Genomic DNA, 16,644 nt, shown 5'->3' with positions numbered 1-16,644 from the left:
TCAGCTGGAGGGGACACCTGTTAGACCTGGCATCTTTGGCGTGGTTACCCCTGACTTTTTGCCTCTACCTCCTGTTTTTTTTGATGCTATGCTGGATTTCGTTTTTGCTGGTTTAGATGCTTTGGGCACTTTGCCACTGCTGATCAGTGTCAAAGTGCAAGTGCTCCCTTGGTAAATTGTTATATTGATTGGTTATCCATGATTGGTATATTTGTTTCACCTGTTAGCCCCTAGTAAAGTGCACTGAGTGTGCCAGGGCTGGTGATTCAAATGCTACTAGTGGGCTGCAGCACTGATTGTGCCACCCACAGGAGTAGCGCTAAAAGGATGTCTTAGGCCTGCTTGCAGTGCCTATGTGCAGTCCAGGACTGCCATGTCGACCTGGCCAGTGCACCCACTGACCAGGCCTTATCCTTCCCTTTCTGTACATGTCAGGCATCCCTATGGTGGCCCTAGGTACCCCCCTAGGCTGGGTGCAGTGTATCTGAAAGGTAGGGCATGTACTGAGGTGTGTAACATGCCCTGGTAGTGAATTACAGCCATTTTCGTTTTTCACTGCTGAGAGGCTATCTTGCCCATAGGATAGAATGGGGAAGGCTGTTTACATGCCTATCTTCCCATAAGGGCAAGATAGAAAATCCAAGTTTGGTATCTCTGTGTTCAGAATTTAATTATACATCTTTTTAGCAAGATGGTTTTTAAATTCACTGTGTGAGAATAGCACTTTTTAGAAAGTAGCTATTCTCCTGTTTAACCTTCCTGTGTGCCTGTGTGCTGGTTGGCCGAAGGGTGTCATGTGATGGGCCAGGTGGCTCCAGGAGCCTGGATGAGTCAGCAGCAGGGTGAATAGGGAGATCTGCTTTAGATGGGTGGGAGGAGTAGTCCCTGGGTCTGAATAGGGCTGTCCCTGCCAAACACAAAGCTGGCTCCACCCCCTGCTGGCCAGGCTGAGGACTCTGCCTCTGCTGGCACAAAGAAGGCTCCACCTCCTGCTGAGCGTCTAACGACCCTGCCCCTCACTCTGAAAGGAACCAGGTGCTCCAGAGCAGAGCACACCCAGGAACCGGTTTGAGCAGGGGAATCCCCCCACTGGAACAAAGAGAGACAAAGGCTTGGAGGGGTATAAGAAGAGGACCCCAGACACCTAAACTTTAGATCCCTTTGGAACTGGGAAGGAACCTCTGCCAAGGAGAAAGCTGGAAGAAACTGAAGAGGAGAAGACTGCCTGCTTGCTGTTTTGCTTTGCTGCCAAGGAGAGGGGAAGGACTTTGCTGTGTCCCCTTCTTTTGATTCTGATCTCCAAGGGCCTGAGAAGAGCTGGCTCCCTGTTAAGAAGTCCCAGGAACAAAAGGACTTCACCACCAGCTCCCCTGGAACTCTGCTGAGAGAGTTCTGACCTGCCTTGGAGTGCTTGCCCAGCCTTGGGGCCTCAGGAGGTCGTTTTTGCTGTGTTTGGGAGCTGGGAAGCAGAAGCGTGAACAAGAGTGACTGGTACCCAACGCATCATCCGATTGCGTGTCGCAAGACGAGAGTGCGAGGAAAATTTCATCTCGGCACCATCGCAACACGCAGGGTCCCCGCATCGCCGAGTGCGTCGAGCATCATCCCGAAGCGTGAAGATTCCTGCCATTGCGAGGGTTGTCGCAGAACCAGTTTGCGAGCCGCACCACTGCCGGTGCGTGAAAAGTCTCCAGTCATCGGGTGCGTCGACGCAGAGTCCCGTTCCGTGGCGCATCGAGAGTTGCGGCGCCGGAAGGCAATGCTGCGCCACGCATCGCACCACATCGAAGAGTGTCGCATCGAACCTGTGCGTGAAGCTTCCCCCCAAGAAACCTACGCAACGAAAGCCAAAGGTACCGCATCCTCCCCCTACAGATCGGAGCCGGCGCATCCACCTCTGCTGCGTGAAGCAGGGCTGCTGCAAAGCCTCCCCAGGATCTCAGGAGTATCGCATCGCCTTTGCCATCTTCCTTGTTATAGCTTTTGGGAACCTTATCGCAACTACAGGTACTGTTGGGCACCAGAGTGTCGCATTTTGTGCATTGAGAGTCGCATTGTGCAGGACACTGATTTTGACATCCTGGAGTACTTTCTGCAAACTCTTGAACTATTCTTAAAGTAACCTTTTTAATTGTATGTTGGTTTTTCTGTAGTATTTGGTCTTGTGAAGTTTTTAGTAAAGATACCTTATTTTTCTAAAACTGGTGTGGAGTAAATCTGTGGTGTTTTCACTGTGTTACTGTGAGTGTTGGTACAAATACTTTACACATTGCCTTTGATAGCCTAGACTGCTCAGGCCAAGCTTTACAACAAACAAATGATGGACGGAATGCTGACAATGCATACATTCACCCCCAGTCAAGAGATCTGGGTTAAATCCATCGTTCTTTTGCCCACTACACCACCCCAGTTCAGACATGGCCATATGCAAATCAGTCTTGACCCTGTGCCTCATGGGAACAGTCCAGCCCGAACTGCCAAGCCATGTCTTCCCTGGACCGGAATCAAGCATCCTAGGAGCGGTTTCTGGCTATCAGCCGTCATCAGCCAGGATAGCTTGACTCCAGTGGCGTAGTGAGCACGGGTCCCACGTCTGGGAATACCCATCCCACTTAGGGCGAAAAGCGTTACAACAAACAAATGATGGACGGAATGCTGACAATGCATACATTCACCCCCAGTCAAGAGATCTGGGTTAAATCCATCGTTCTTTTGCCCACTACACCACCCCAGTTCAGACATGGCCATATGCAAATCAGTCTTGACCCTGTGCCTCATGGGAACAGTCCAGCCCGAACTGCCAAGCCATGTCTTCCCTGGACCGGAATCAAGCATCCTAGGACCGGTTTCTGGCTATCAGCCGTCATCAGCCAGGATAGCTTGACTCCAGTGGCGTAGTGAGCACGGGTCCCACGTCTGGGAATACCCATCCCACTTAGGGCGAAAAGCGTTACAACAAACAAATGATGGACGGAATGCTGACAATGCATACATTCACCCCCAGTCAAGAGATCTGGGTTAAATCCATCGTTCTTTTGCCCACTACACCACCCCAGTTCAGACATGGCCATATGCAAATCAGTCTTGACCCTGTGCCTCATGGGAACAGTCCAGCCCGAACTGCCAAGCCATGTCTTCCCTGGACCGGAATCAAGCATCCTAGGACCGGTTTCTGGCTATCAGCCGTCATCAGCCAGGATAGCTTGACTCCAGTGGCGTAGTGAGCACGGGTCCCACGTCTGGGAATACCCATCCCACTTAGGGCGAAAAGCGTTACAACAAACAAATGATGGACGGAATGCTGACAATGCATACATTCACCCCCAGTCAAGAGATCTGGGTTAAATCCATCGTTCTTTTGCCCACTACACCACCCCAGTTCAGACATGGCCATATGCAAATCAGTCTTGACCCTGTGCCTCATGGGAACAGTCCAGCCCGAACTGCCAAGCCATGTCTTCCCTGGACCGGAATCAAGCATCCTAGGACCGGTTTCTGGCTATCAGCCGTCATCAGCCAGGATAGCTTGACTCCAGTGGCGTAGTGAGCACGGGTCCCACGTCTGGGAATACCCATCCCACTTAGGGCGAAAAGCGTTACAACAAACAAATGATGGACGGAATGCTGACAATGCATACATTCACCCCCAGTCAAGAGATCTGGGTTAAATCCATCGTTCTTTTGCCCACTACACCACCCCAGTTCAGACATGGCCATATGCAAATCAGTCTTGACCCTGTGCCTCATGGGAACAGTCCAGCCCGAACTGCCAAGCCATGTCTTCCCTGGACCGGAATCAAGCATCCTAGGACCGGTTTCTGGCTATCAGCCGTCATCAGCCAGGATAGCTTGACTCCAGTGGCGTAGTGAGCACGGGTCCCACGTCTGGGAATACCCATCCCACTTAGGGCGAAAAGCGTTACAACAAACAAATGATGGACGGAATGCTGACAATGCATACATTCACCCCCAGTCAAGAGATCTGGGTTAAATCCATCGTTCTTTTGCCCATCAGGCCAAGCTACCTAGAGGGTGAGCAGGGGTTATCTTAACAGTGTATCCCCCTTTCCCTGACTAGAAGCAAGGGTCCCTACTTGGACAGTGGTACCTACCCTGCCAACTAGAGACCCCCAGATCTAACAGCCCCCCTCCTCCCAAACACCAGTTGCGGGTGAAGGGTAGTGCTTTGATCGAGGGGTGGGGCAAATTTATTGAGCCACTAGCTTGTTGATGGGGTGCGAGGCAGGTTGTCAGCTCTCTCTGAGTGAATTTATGGGTGCATTTTTCGGGGTGCCAGCACTTGGGAGAAGGGGCAGGTAGTCAGCTCTCTCAGTAAGAGGAGGCCTATTTTTTTTTTGCAAAATCGGCCCACAGTAAGAATTCATAAGACCCCTGTGCAGTCTGCACCAAGCCCATGATGCTGCCAGCCTCGCCTTCTCCAGTCCCTTCTGGCCGGCTCAGCATGCGCACTCTTGCTTTTTTTCACTTTTTAAAATAAACATCACCCCACCCCCAGGGCCCTTATTCGATTTAGTAGCGCTAAAGCACTACAAATTTAACTGCGCAGGTGGTGGTTCCTCTGCCTTGCCCCCGTGGCACCTGCCCTCGCACGCATTTACATAATACGTAATGCTTATGATGCATGCATAAGCATCAAATAATATGCTGCCCTGCCTTCCATGCCTCGCTGTCATCTTGACACGTAATTACATATTATTTAATGCCTATTCTCCGTGTGGCACATAGCATATACTTTAAACAATATGCAAATGCGTGCCTGGACTCCCCAGTATGCAGGAGCCCCTCACTTTCGATATGTAACCCCTCGCTGAGTGCCCCTTGCCTTGCACAACTGCACAGCGCTCCCAGGGTCTGTTCTGTGACCTCGAGTTTTGGACCAAGACTGTGATAGGCTTTCTCCAGGGTCTTCGAGCCACATGGATAGAGGGCGGCACAGGCAGAGCAGACTGGTGGTGGTGAGTGACCTGCTAAGTTTGCATTGTCCGACAATGTGGGCCATTTCAATGCTTTCTAGCCTGGGCCATAGGTGCTTGAAATAAGGGTGTGGGTGCTGTTTCATCACTCCCAAAATAATCAGGGTGGAGTTCAAGAGGGGAATGGAAAATAAAATGCCTTTACTTTTTTTCTTTTCATCTTGTCAGGTTTGCTGTGGGTTTAAACAGGTCAAATGGTAGGCTATGTCAAATGGTAGGCTATGTCATCTGACAAATTGATGTTTGATATTTTTAGACGGAGAGTGGTATTTACTTATATTTCTGTGACTGTAAAGTTAGTGGCTTTTGTGAAACAAACTATCTGTCAAAGTCAAGGAACTGCAAAAATATTTCAAAGTATATCAGCATTTAGAGAAGTGAAGTATATTATTTTGTAATTCTGATTTAATAGGATCAAAATTAATTCAGACACCATACTTGGTGATGAGCAAATTGTAAATAATTTCTGAAGCCCAATTTCTACTCATTATCGTTTGAATAGTACATAGTTTTATTAGTAAATCTGCATGTCAGTGGGATTTTTTGGCAATTTCAGTGACAAATGTGCTGTCAGTAAATGACAGAGCGCTACCACAGCATGCTTTAGTAATATGTTTGCAACCATGATTTAAAATTGCTCCACTGCATACATACCACACTCTCACCACCTCTGCCAAAATGCTCAAGGCTAATTTGCTATGCTTGTTCTTTGTGTGATGATTGGATTTTTCACAATCCTATGACTTCAGTGATGGCTGTGTCATTTTACCCAATTTGTTCCAAAATAGTGCTTTAAATGCACTTTTGATGTCATCTTTTTCAAAATGTTCGCAGGGCAGGGGAACCTCCTATCAAAATCTTACTTGAGGAAGGCTCCCTTGCTGAAATTCAGATCAGGTATTACATCTGGCTTTCAGTAGTGCCAGATGAAGATGTGGGTGGAGCCAATATAGTATGTGGGTGGTGCCAATGGAGGAAGTGGGTGGAGCTGGGGGGAAGTGGGTGTGGCCTCCTAGAAAAATGTGAGCACCTGGACTTAATATTTTACAAATTAAGCACTGTTCGTGGCACCCTCATCTACAAACCCGCTGGACCCTGAGCTCCGTATGCAAATGCCACCGCCGACCTCATCGCCCCCCACGCCATTGCCTCCATGGACTTCATACTCATTGGGGACCTGAACTTCCACCTCGACAACCCTAACGACTCCAACTGCACCACCCTCCTGGACAACTTTGGACTGAAACAGCTCATCACCACCCCTACCCACAAAGCAGGACACACCCTCGACCCCATTTTCGCCGGAGGCAACAACATCCACTTCAGCCACACCACGCAACCCCCTTGGACGGACCACCACTGTGTACACTTCCATGTCGACAACCCCATGCCGCCCAAACCCGCACCACACCCTCCAAGAAGGACCTGGAGCAAAGTCACTGAAGAACAGCTCAACTCCACCCTCAACAATGACGCCCCCACCACCTTGACTGACGCCAGCCTCGCAGCCAAGGAACTCCACAAATGGATCTCCAACTGCGCAGACAAGCTCGCACCACTGCGCAACCCTGACAGACAATGCCCCAGGAAGGACTCCTGGTTCCCCTCCCACCTCTCAGAGTCCAGACACACCTGCATACACCTCGAAAAGAACTGGAGAAATAGCAAAACTCCGGAAGACCGCACCACCTACAAGAACGCCATGACGGAATACCCCAAATGCATCCGATCCACCAAAAGGACTTTCATGCAAAATAAGATCCTTGCTAACTCCAGCAACTCCAAGGAACTCTTCAGCCTCATCCAGGAATTCACCAAGCCCCCCAGCAAAACCAAGGAGATCACCCCTCCCAGAACCTCTGCAACAAGTTCGGCTCCTACTTCCATCTGAAAATCAAGAGCCTCTACGACGACTTCAACTATCAGACACCCGACCCCGAAACCACTACACTCTCCAGCAACGCCAGCCAGCCCCCCATCTTCTCCTAGACCCCAGTTGCCACCGAAGACATCATCTCGACCATGAAAGCAATCACACATCTTTCACAGAGCCGTCACTGCCTTCGCTCCAGAACAACAACGCACCATCAGTGCCACTTTCAAGACCGGCATCTTTCCCGATGACTGGAAATACGCAGAGGTCAGACCGTTACTCAAGAAGCCCTCAGCCCACCCCACGGACCTCAAGAACTACCGGCCCATCTCCCTTCTCGGCATCCTTAGACACGAACACATCACCCAACACCTGCAGTACCTCCACTGGCTCCACGTCAAGAAGAGAGTCACCTTCAAGATACTCACCCACACCAACAAATGTCTCCACAACACAGGACCCCAATACCTCAACGAAAGAATCTCCTTCCATGTACCCAAAATAAACCTCCGATCCACACACCTCGCCATCGCCATAACCCCTCGCATCCGCAGAGCCAGGATAGGAGGAAGAGCCTTCTCCTCCGACGAGGCCAAAACCTGGAACGAGCTCCTGATCGGTACTCAATGCATGATACAGACATTTGATCCTGCCTATTTACTTAAAGCAATCTATGCATCAAGATATCTACCAACTAACTGTGGTTTCAAAATTACATTCAGCATATAGTGTTAAGTGGCAGCACAATTTCGCCCTGAATGGGCTTAGCATCATGCACATTGAAAGCAGATTTCACAATCGTCAAAGAACGACGCCATCTTGGCGTTAGTGGTATTGACAACATCCATACTGATTCAATATGTTCTTTTGTTCACACTGGCCCTTATGACAATGTAATTTTACATTGTATATATTGATACATACTAACATCTCAGTAACAATGTACACAGTATGGGCTAATGGGCCATACCGCTAGAACCGTCAATCTACCTCAAGATGGGTCCCTTTGTGTCTACTTTGTGCTTATGTGCATACATGTTGCTGCAACAGAATAACATTGCATTAGTCAACCACATTTAGAGGAGAAATCATACAGAGTCCCTCCCATACCACAATCAATGGAAAGGAATACAGAAAGAAAGATATATATTACCTACTGGCGGTCGCCAGTAGGTAGTTATAGTTAGGACCTTGTTTCTATTCAAAAAGTGTTTTTTCTTTTCCCAATAACTTTGGCACCAGTTGACGAATCTTTGCAAAATTTTCAAAACATTGGTCCTGCTCCTGTCAGCTCCTATCCTGAAAGTTTCAGGTTGATTCGCCAAGCGGGGCCGTGTAAAAAGAGGGGTCCCAAAACGCGTTTTCTCCATGTAATTTCCCAGAGGAAACTTTAGACACGACTACGAACTGATGAACGGAATTACATAAAATTTGGGAAAAAGTTAGCCCTTGGTTCGGAAAGAGACCTTTTTTTAAATGGTGTAAATCCGTTCAGTAGATCCTGAGAAATTCAAAAAATAGAGGTAAAAAAATCAATTTCCCATAGGAAACTTTAGACAAGGCTACAGCTGAAACTGCTGAACGGAATTACACCAAATTTGGCAAAAAGGGAGTGCTTGGTTCATAAAGCAACCTTTTTTTTAAAATTGTGTAAATCCGTTCAGTGGTTTTCGAGATATTAAAGGAAAAAAATCTTTATATATCTGGGCGGGACCTAACTACACAAGCACAAACTTGGCTCTAATTGGCTGCCAACACTTCAATCCAGGAAGTGTTGGCAGCCATTTTGGTGAAATGCTTTTTAGGTCTCGCATAGCGACGCAGTGCGTGGGCTGCGCACTACACCAACACCACTGCACTGCCCAAAACCCTAAAACACTACCTCAGCACGACCCCCTACACTGCACGAACACCACTGCACTGCCCTAAACCCTGAAACACTACCCCAGCACGACCCTCTACACTGCTCGAACACCAATGCACTGCCCTAAACCCTGAAACACCACCCCAAGCACGACCCCCTACACTGCCCGAACACCACTGCACTGCCCTAAACCCTGAAACATCACCCCAGCACAACTCCCTACACTACCCAAACACCACTGCAGTACCCTAAACCCTAGATCTACCCCAGCACGACCCCCTACACTACCCAAACACCACTGCACTACCCTAAACCCTAAATCTACCCTCAGTATGACCCCCTATACTACCCAAACACCACTGCCCTACCCTAAACCCTAAAACACTACCCCCAGCATGACCCCATACTCAACACCAACACCACTGCACTACCCTAAACTCTACAACACTACCCCAGCATGACCCCCTACAATACCCAAACACCACTACACTACCCTAAACACTAAAACACTGCCCCAAGCACGACCCCCTATACTACCCAAACACCACTGCACTACCCTAAACCCTAAAACACTACCCCAGCGCGACGCCCTACACTACACAAACACCACCGCACTGCCCTAAACCCTAAAACACTACCCCCAGGATGACCCCCTCACTACGCAAACACCACTGCACTACCCTAAACCCTAAATCTACCCCAAGCATGACCCCCTACACTACACAAACATCACTGCACTACCCTAAACCCCAAAACATTACCACCAGCACGACCCCCTATACCACACAAACACCACTGAACTACCCTAAACCCTGAAACACCAGCCCCAGCACGACTCCCTACACTGCCTGAACACCACTGCACTGCCCTAAACCCTGAAACACCAGCCCCAGCACGACCCCCTACACTGCCCGAACACCACTGAACTGGCCTAAACCTTGAAACACCACCCCCAGCAAGACCACCTACACTGCCCGAACACCACTGCCCTAAACCCTGAAACACCACCCACAACAAGACCCCCTACACTGCCGGAACAATACTGCCCTAAACCCTGAAACACCACCCCCTGCACGACCCCCTACACTGTCCGAGCACCACTGCACTGCCCTAAACCCTGAAACACCACCTCCTGAATGACCCCCTACACTGCCCGAACACCACTGCACTGCCCTAAACCCTACACACCACCCCATTTCTTTTCAAAAAGTGTTTTTTCTATTCCTAATAACTTTGGCACCGATTGACGAATCTTCGCAAAATCTTCAAAACTTTGTTCCTGCTCTGGTCAGCTCCTATCCTGAAAGTTTCGGGGTGATTCGCAAAGCGGGGGCCGAGAAAAAAGGGGGGTCCCAAAATGCGTTTTCTCCATGTCATTTCCCATAGGAAACTTTAGACACGACTACAGCCCGAACTGCTGAACGGAATTACATAAAATTTGGGAAAAAGGCAGCCCTTGGTTCGGAAAGAGACCTTTTTTTAAATGGTGCAAATCCGTTCAGTAGATCCTGAGAAATTAAAAAAATAGAGGTCAAAAAATCAATTTCCCAGAGGAAACTTTAGACAAGGTTACAGCTGAAACTGCTGAACGGAATTACACCAAATTTGGCAAAAAGGTAATGCTTGGTTCATAAAGCAATCTTTTTTTTCAATTGCCTAAATCCGTTCAGTGGTTTTCGAGATATTAAAGGAAAAAAATCTTAATATAGCTGGGCGGGACCTAACTACACAAGCACGAGCTTGGCTATAATTGGCTGCCAACACTTCAATCCAGGAAGTGTTGGCAGCCATTTTGGTACAATGCCTTTTAGGTCTCGCATAGCGACGTAGCGCATGGGCTGCACACTACACCAACACCACTGCACTGCCCTAAACCCTGAAACACTACCCCAGCACGACCCCCTATACTGCCCGAACACCACTGCACTGCCCTAAACCCTGAAACACTACCCCAGCACGACCCCCTACCCTGCCCGAACACCCATGCACTGCCCTAAAGCCTGAAACACCACCCCAAGCACGACCCCCTACACTGCCCAAACACCACTGCACTGCCCTAAACCCTGAAACATCACCCCAACACAACTCCCTACACTACCCAAACACCACTGCACTACCCTAACCACTAAATCTACCCCCAGCACGACACCCTACACTACCCAAACTCCACTGCAGTACCCTAAACCCTAAATCTACCCCAGCACCACCCCCTACACTACCCAAACACCACTGCACTACCCTAAATCAAACCTCAGTATGACCCCCTAAAATACCCAAACACCACTGCACAACCCTAAACCCTGAAACACTACCCCCAGCACGACCCCATACTCTACACCAACACCACTGCACCACCCTAAACTCTAAAACACTACCCCAGCATGACCCCCTACAATACCCAAACACCACTACACTACCCTAAACACTAAAACACTGCCCCAGCACGACGCCCTACACTACCCAAACACCACTGCACTACCCTAAACCCTAAAACACTACCCCCAGCATGACCCCCTACAATACACAAACACCACTGCACTGCCCTAAACCCTAAAACACTACCCCCAGCACGACCCCCTACACTACACAAACATCACTGCACTACCCTAAACCCCAAAACACTACCACCAGCACCACCCCCTACACTACACAAACATTACTGCACTACCCTAAACCCTGAAACACCAGCCCCAGCACGACCTCCTACACTGCCCGAACACCACTGCACTGCCCTAAACCCTGTAACACCAGCTCCAGCACGACCCCTACACTGCCCGAAAACCACAGCACTGCCCTAAACCTTGAAACACCACCCCCAGCAAGACCCCGTACAGTGCCCAAACACCACTGCCCTAAACCCTGAAACACCACCCCCAAAAAGACCCCCTACACTGCCCGAAAAATACTGCCCTAAACCCTGAAACAACACCCCCAGCAAGACCCCTACATTGCCCAAACACCACTGCACTTCCCTAAACCCTGAAACACCACTCCCTGCATGACCCCCTACACTGCCCGAGCACCACTGCACTGCCCTAAACGCTGAAACACGACCTCCTGAACGACCCCCTACACTGCCCGAACACCACTGCACTGCCCTAAACCCTGAAACACCCCCCCCAGCATGACCCTCTACACTGCACGAGCACCACTGCACTGCCCTAAACCCTAAACACCACCCCCAGCACGACCCCCTACTCTGCCCAAACACCACTGCTCTGCCCTAAGCTCTAAAACACCACCCCCAGCACAACCCGATACACTGTCCGAACACCACAGCACTGCCCTAAACCCTAAAACTCCACCCCCAGCACGACCCCCTACACTGTCCGAACACCACTGCACTGCCCTAAACCCTGAAACACCACCCCCAGCAAGACCCCTATACTGCCGGAACACCACTGCACTGCCCTAAACCCTAAAACACCACCCCCAGCACGACCCCCTACACTACGCGAACACCACTGCACTGCCCTAAACCCTGAAACAACACCCCCAGCAAGACCCCCTACACTGCCCGAACATCACTGCCCTAAACCCTGAAACACCACCCCTAACAGGACCCCCTACGCTGCCCGAACAATACTGCCCTAAACCCTGAAACAACACCCCCAGCAAGCCCCCTACAGTGCTCGAACACCACTGCACTTCTTTAAACCCTGAAACACCACCCCCTGCATGACCCCCTACACTGCCCGAGCCCCACTGCACTGCCCTAAACCCTGAAACACCAACTCCTGCACGACCCCGTACACTGCCCAAGCACCAATGCACTGCCCTAATCCCTGAAACAACACCCCCAGCATGACCCCCTACACTGCACGAACACCACTGCACTGCCCCAAACCCTAAACACCACCTCCAGCACAACACTCTACTATGCCAAAACACCACTGCTCTGCCCTAAACCCTAAAACACCACCCCCAGCATGACCCCCTACACTGCCCGAACACTACTGCTCTGCCCTAAACCCTAAAACACCACCCCCATCATGACCCCCTACACTGCCCGAGCACTACTGCTCTGCCCTAAACCCTAAAACATGAGCCCCAGCACGACCCCTACACTGCCCAAACACCACTGCATTGCCATAAAACCCTGAAACACGAGCCCCAGCACGACCCCCTACACTGCCCGAACACCACTGCACTGCCCTAAACCTTGAAACACCACCCCCAGCACCACCCTCTACACTGCCCGAAAACCACTGCACTGCCCTAAACCCTGAAACACCACCCCCAGCAAAACCCCCTACACTGCCCGAACACCACTGCACTGCCCTAAAACCTGAAACACCACCCCCAGCACGAGCCCCTACACTGCCCGAACACCACTGCACTGCCCTAAACCCTGAAACACCACCCCCAGCACGACCCCCTACACTGCCCGAACATCACTGCCCTGCCCTAAACCCTGAAACACCACCTCCTGAACGACCCCCTACACTGCCCGATCACCTCTGCACTGCCCTAAACCCTGAAACACCACCCCCAGCATGACCCCCTACACTACACGAACACCACTGCACTGCCCTAAACCCTAAACACCACCCCCAGCACGACCCCCTACTCTGCCCTAAACCCTAAAACACTACCCCCCGCACGACCCCCTACACTGTCCGAACACTACTGCTCTGCTCTAAACCCTAAAACACCACACCCATCACGACCCCTACACTGCCCGAACACCACTGCACTTCCCTAAACCCTAAAACTCCACCACCAGCAAGACCCCCTACACTGTCCGAACATCACTGCACTGCCCTAAACCCTGAAACACCACCCCCAGCACGACCCCCTACACTGCCCGAACATCACTGCACTGCCCTAAACCCTGAAACACCACCCCCAGCACGACCCCCTACCCTGCCCGAACACCACTGCACTGCCCTAAACCCTGAAACACCACCCCAGCACGACCCCCTACACTACCCGAATACCACTGCACTGCCCAAAACCCTGAAACACCACCCCCTACACTGCCCGAACACCACTGCGCTGCCCTAAACCCTGAAACACCACTCTCAGCACGAACCCCTACACTGCCCGAACACCACTGCACTGCCCTAAACCCTGAAATACCACTCCCAGCATGACCCCCTACACTGCCCGAACACCACTGCACTGCCCTAAACCCTGAAATACCACTCCCAGCACGACCCCCTACACTGCCCGAGCACCACTGCACTGCCCTAAACCCTGAAACACCACCCCCTGCACGGCCCCCTACACTGCCCGAGCACCACTGCACTGCCCTAAACCCTGAAACACCACCCCCCTGCAGGACCCCCTACACTGCCCGAACACCACTGCATTGCCCTAAACCCTGAAACACCAGCCCCAGCTCGACCCCCTACACTCCTCAAACACCACTGCACTGCCCTAAACCCTGAAACACCACCCCCCTGCAGGACCCCCTACTCTGCCCAAACACCACTGCTCTGCCCTAAACCCTAAAACACCACCCCAGCATGACCCCCTACACTGTCCGAACACTACTTCTCTGCCCTAAACCCTAAAACACCACACCCTGCACGAACCCCTACACTGCCTGAACTCCACTGCACTGCCCTAAACCCTGAAACACCACCCCCAGCATGACCCCCTACACTGCACGAACACCACTGCACTGCCCTAAACCCTAAACACCACCCCCAGCACGACCCCCTACTCTGCCCAAACACCACTGCTCTGCCCTAAACCCTAAAACACCACCCCCAGCACGACCCCCTACACTGTCCAAACACTACTGCTCTGCCCTAAACCCTAAAACACCACACCCAGCACGACCCCCTACACTGCCCGAACATCACTGCACTGCCCTAAACCCTAAAACTCCACCCCAAGCACGACCCCCTACACTGCCCGAACACCACTGCACTGCCCTAAACCCTGAAACACCACCCCCAGCACGACCCCCTACACTGCCCGAACACCACTGCACTGCCCTAAACCCTGAAACACCACCCCCAGCAAGACCCCCTACACTGCTCGAACATCACTGCCCTAAACCATGAAACACCACCCCCAACAAGATCCCCTACACTGCCCGAACAATACTGCCCTAAACCCTGAAACAACACCCCAGCAAGACCCCCTACATTGCCTGAACACCACTGCACTTCTCTAAACCATGAAACACCACCCCCTGCACAACCCCCTACATTGCCCGAGCACCACTGCACTGTCCTAAACCCTGAAACACCACCTCCTGCACGACCCCCTGTTGAAAACTAAAACAGCGATATGATTAAGCATTCACTAAAGACATGAATTCTCTCTAGTTAAAACATGTTTCCTGTCTTATGTTGACTAATGTCTGGACTCCATTTTGTATTGTCATGTCTCCACGTGCTTTGCACGAGAAGAGTCCTATCTTTTCGTTAGTTGCTCTTGTAATCTGCCCAGTAACAGTCTATAAATAGCTCCTTTGTCCGTCTGGCGCATGCCCAGACTTGACCACATCTGTTATCAGTTAGTCCTTGCTTGACCATGTTTTCGCGGGCTCAGGAAATTGTTAACTCCGCCCACATATTGATTTTGTATCGAAAATGTCCATAAATGGTAATGAATTTTGCTCCATGTTGTATCCACCCACTTACGAGCCCCTCTGTTGTGTATAAAAGGGGACCGTGTACGCAAGTTCTTTGTGCTACTCTATGCAATACTGAAGAAGTGTTGTGTAGGTTGTAGGACCACCCTTAAGGGTTAATAAACTTTGTCTTTGTATTTGCAGCTTCCGTGCCAACTTCCTTCTAGCTTTTGTTACAGGAGAGCGAACCCTAGTATTCTGAGGGCCTAGCTGGGGCCTGTATTCGTCAATTGGCGCCCGTCACATGGAGCTCATCGGCGACTCGGATGCTCGAAGGACTGGTCGTGACGAAGGTGAGGAATTTGGCCGGGGATGTGATCACTGCCAGCGGCGTTTTTAGTCCTGGCATCCCGAGGTTTTCTTCCTTCCCTTCCGAACTGACCTTCTGGGTGGCGCCGGTCCTCGACTGAGACCTCTTCTGTCGGTCTGCCGCGTCAGCCGTTTGGGCGAATTTTGGAACTTGGCAGTTGGAATCTGGACACTCTTGATTGGTAAGAACCGTTGTACGGTACTTGCTCCGAGTTTTGAAGCCTGGGTTGGCTATTTGAGTTTGATTTGTGAGTGCCATTTTTTTTATAATACTGCATATTTTGCATTATTTTTGAGCATGCCTGCTTTTAGCGCACTCCGTAATTGGTGCTGCTGCTTTGGAAATCGGTTAAATCTCTAGGAATCTGCTCCAGCCCCCCCAGAGGGGACTCCTAATAGGGATATGTATGTGAAGCATGGTCTTTCTTCTATAATGTACAGCACAGTATGGAGGAAATACACCAAAAAGGATCCTGAGTTACGATGGCCTTTGTATGGATCATTTGATATGCGTAAGATTGAGTATGTGGAACAGTGTATGTGTAAACGGCGTGCTCGCCAAGACATGTTTGAATGTGTACGGTTATGGGTGAAGGAAGTGCGTGAGCGAGAGAAACGTGAGAAAGCGCTGTTTGATAAAGAGCAACGGAAAAATGATCATGTGAGAGCACAGGAAGCGAAGCGTCGGGAGGAAAGAGAACTGGCGGAGAGACAAGAGAAAGAGCGTAGGTTGCAAGTCTCGGGTCAATATGCTGTCCGCCAGCCACTTTATCCTGTCCTTACTAATCTTGAAGATGATTTTTATTTATTAGATCGCTCTCCGCCCCCTTATGTTGGCGCGTCCGCCCCGAGATCACAGGATTCTGGATCGGTTCCGGATAAGGTAGACACACGGTCCATGTTATCAGTTGAGCGTATGGGTGAGCTTCGGAAAATTTCTCTGCGCGTGCTTAAAGGCAAGCTACCCCTTGCTGAATTGTTGGAATCTTTGGAAAGTTGGCAGGATAGAGAG

The sequence above is a fragment of the Triturus cristatus genome, chromosome 5_2 (assembly GCF_964204655.1).
Source record: "Triturus cristatus chromosome 5_2, aTriCri1.1, whole genome shotgun sequence".
Taxonomy (NCBI): Eukaryota; Metazoa; Chordata; class Amphibia; order Caudata; family Salamandridae; genus Triturus; species Triturus cristatus.
The sequence above is the reverse complement of the archived record's forward strand: the minus strand, read 5'-3'. Positions refer to the sequence as shown.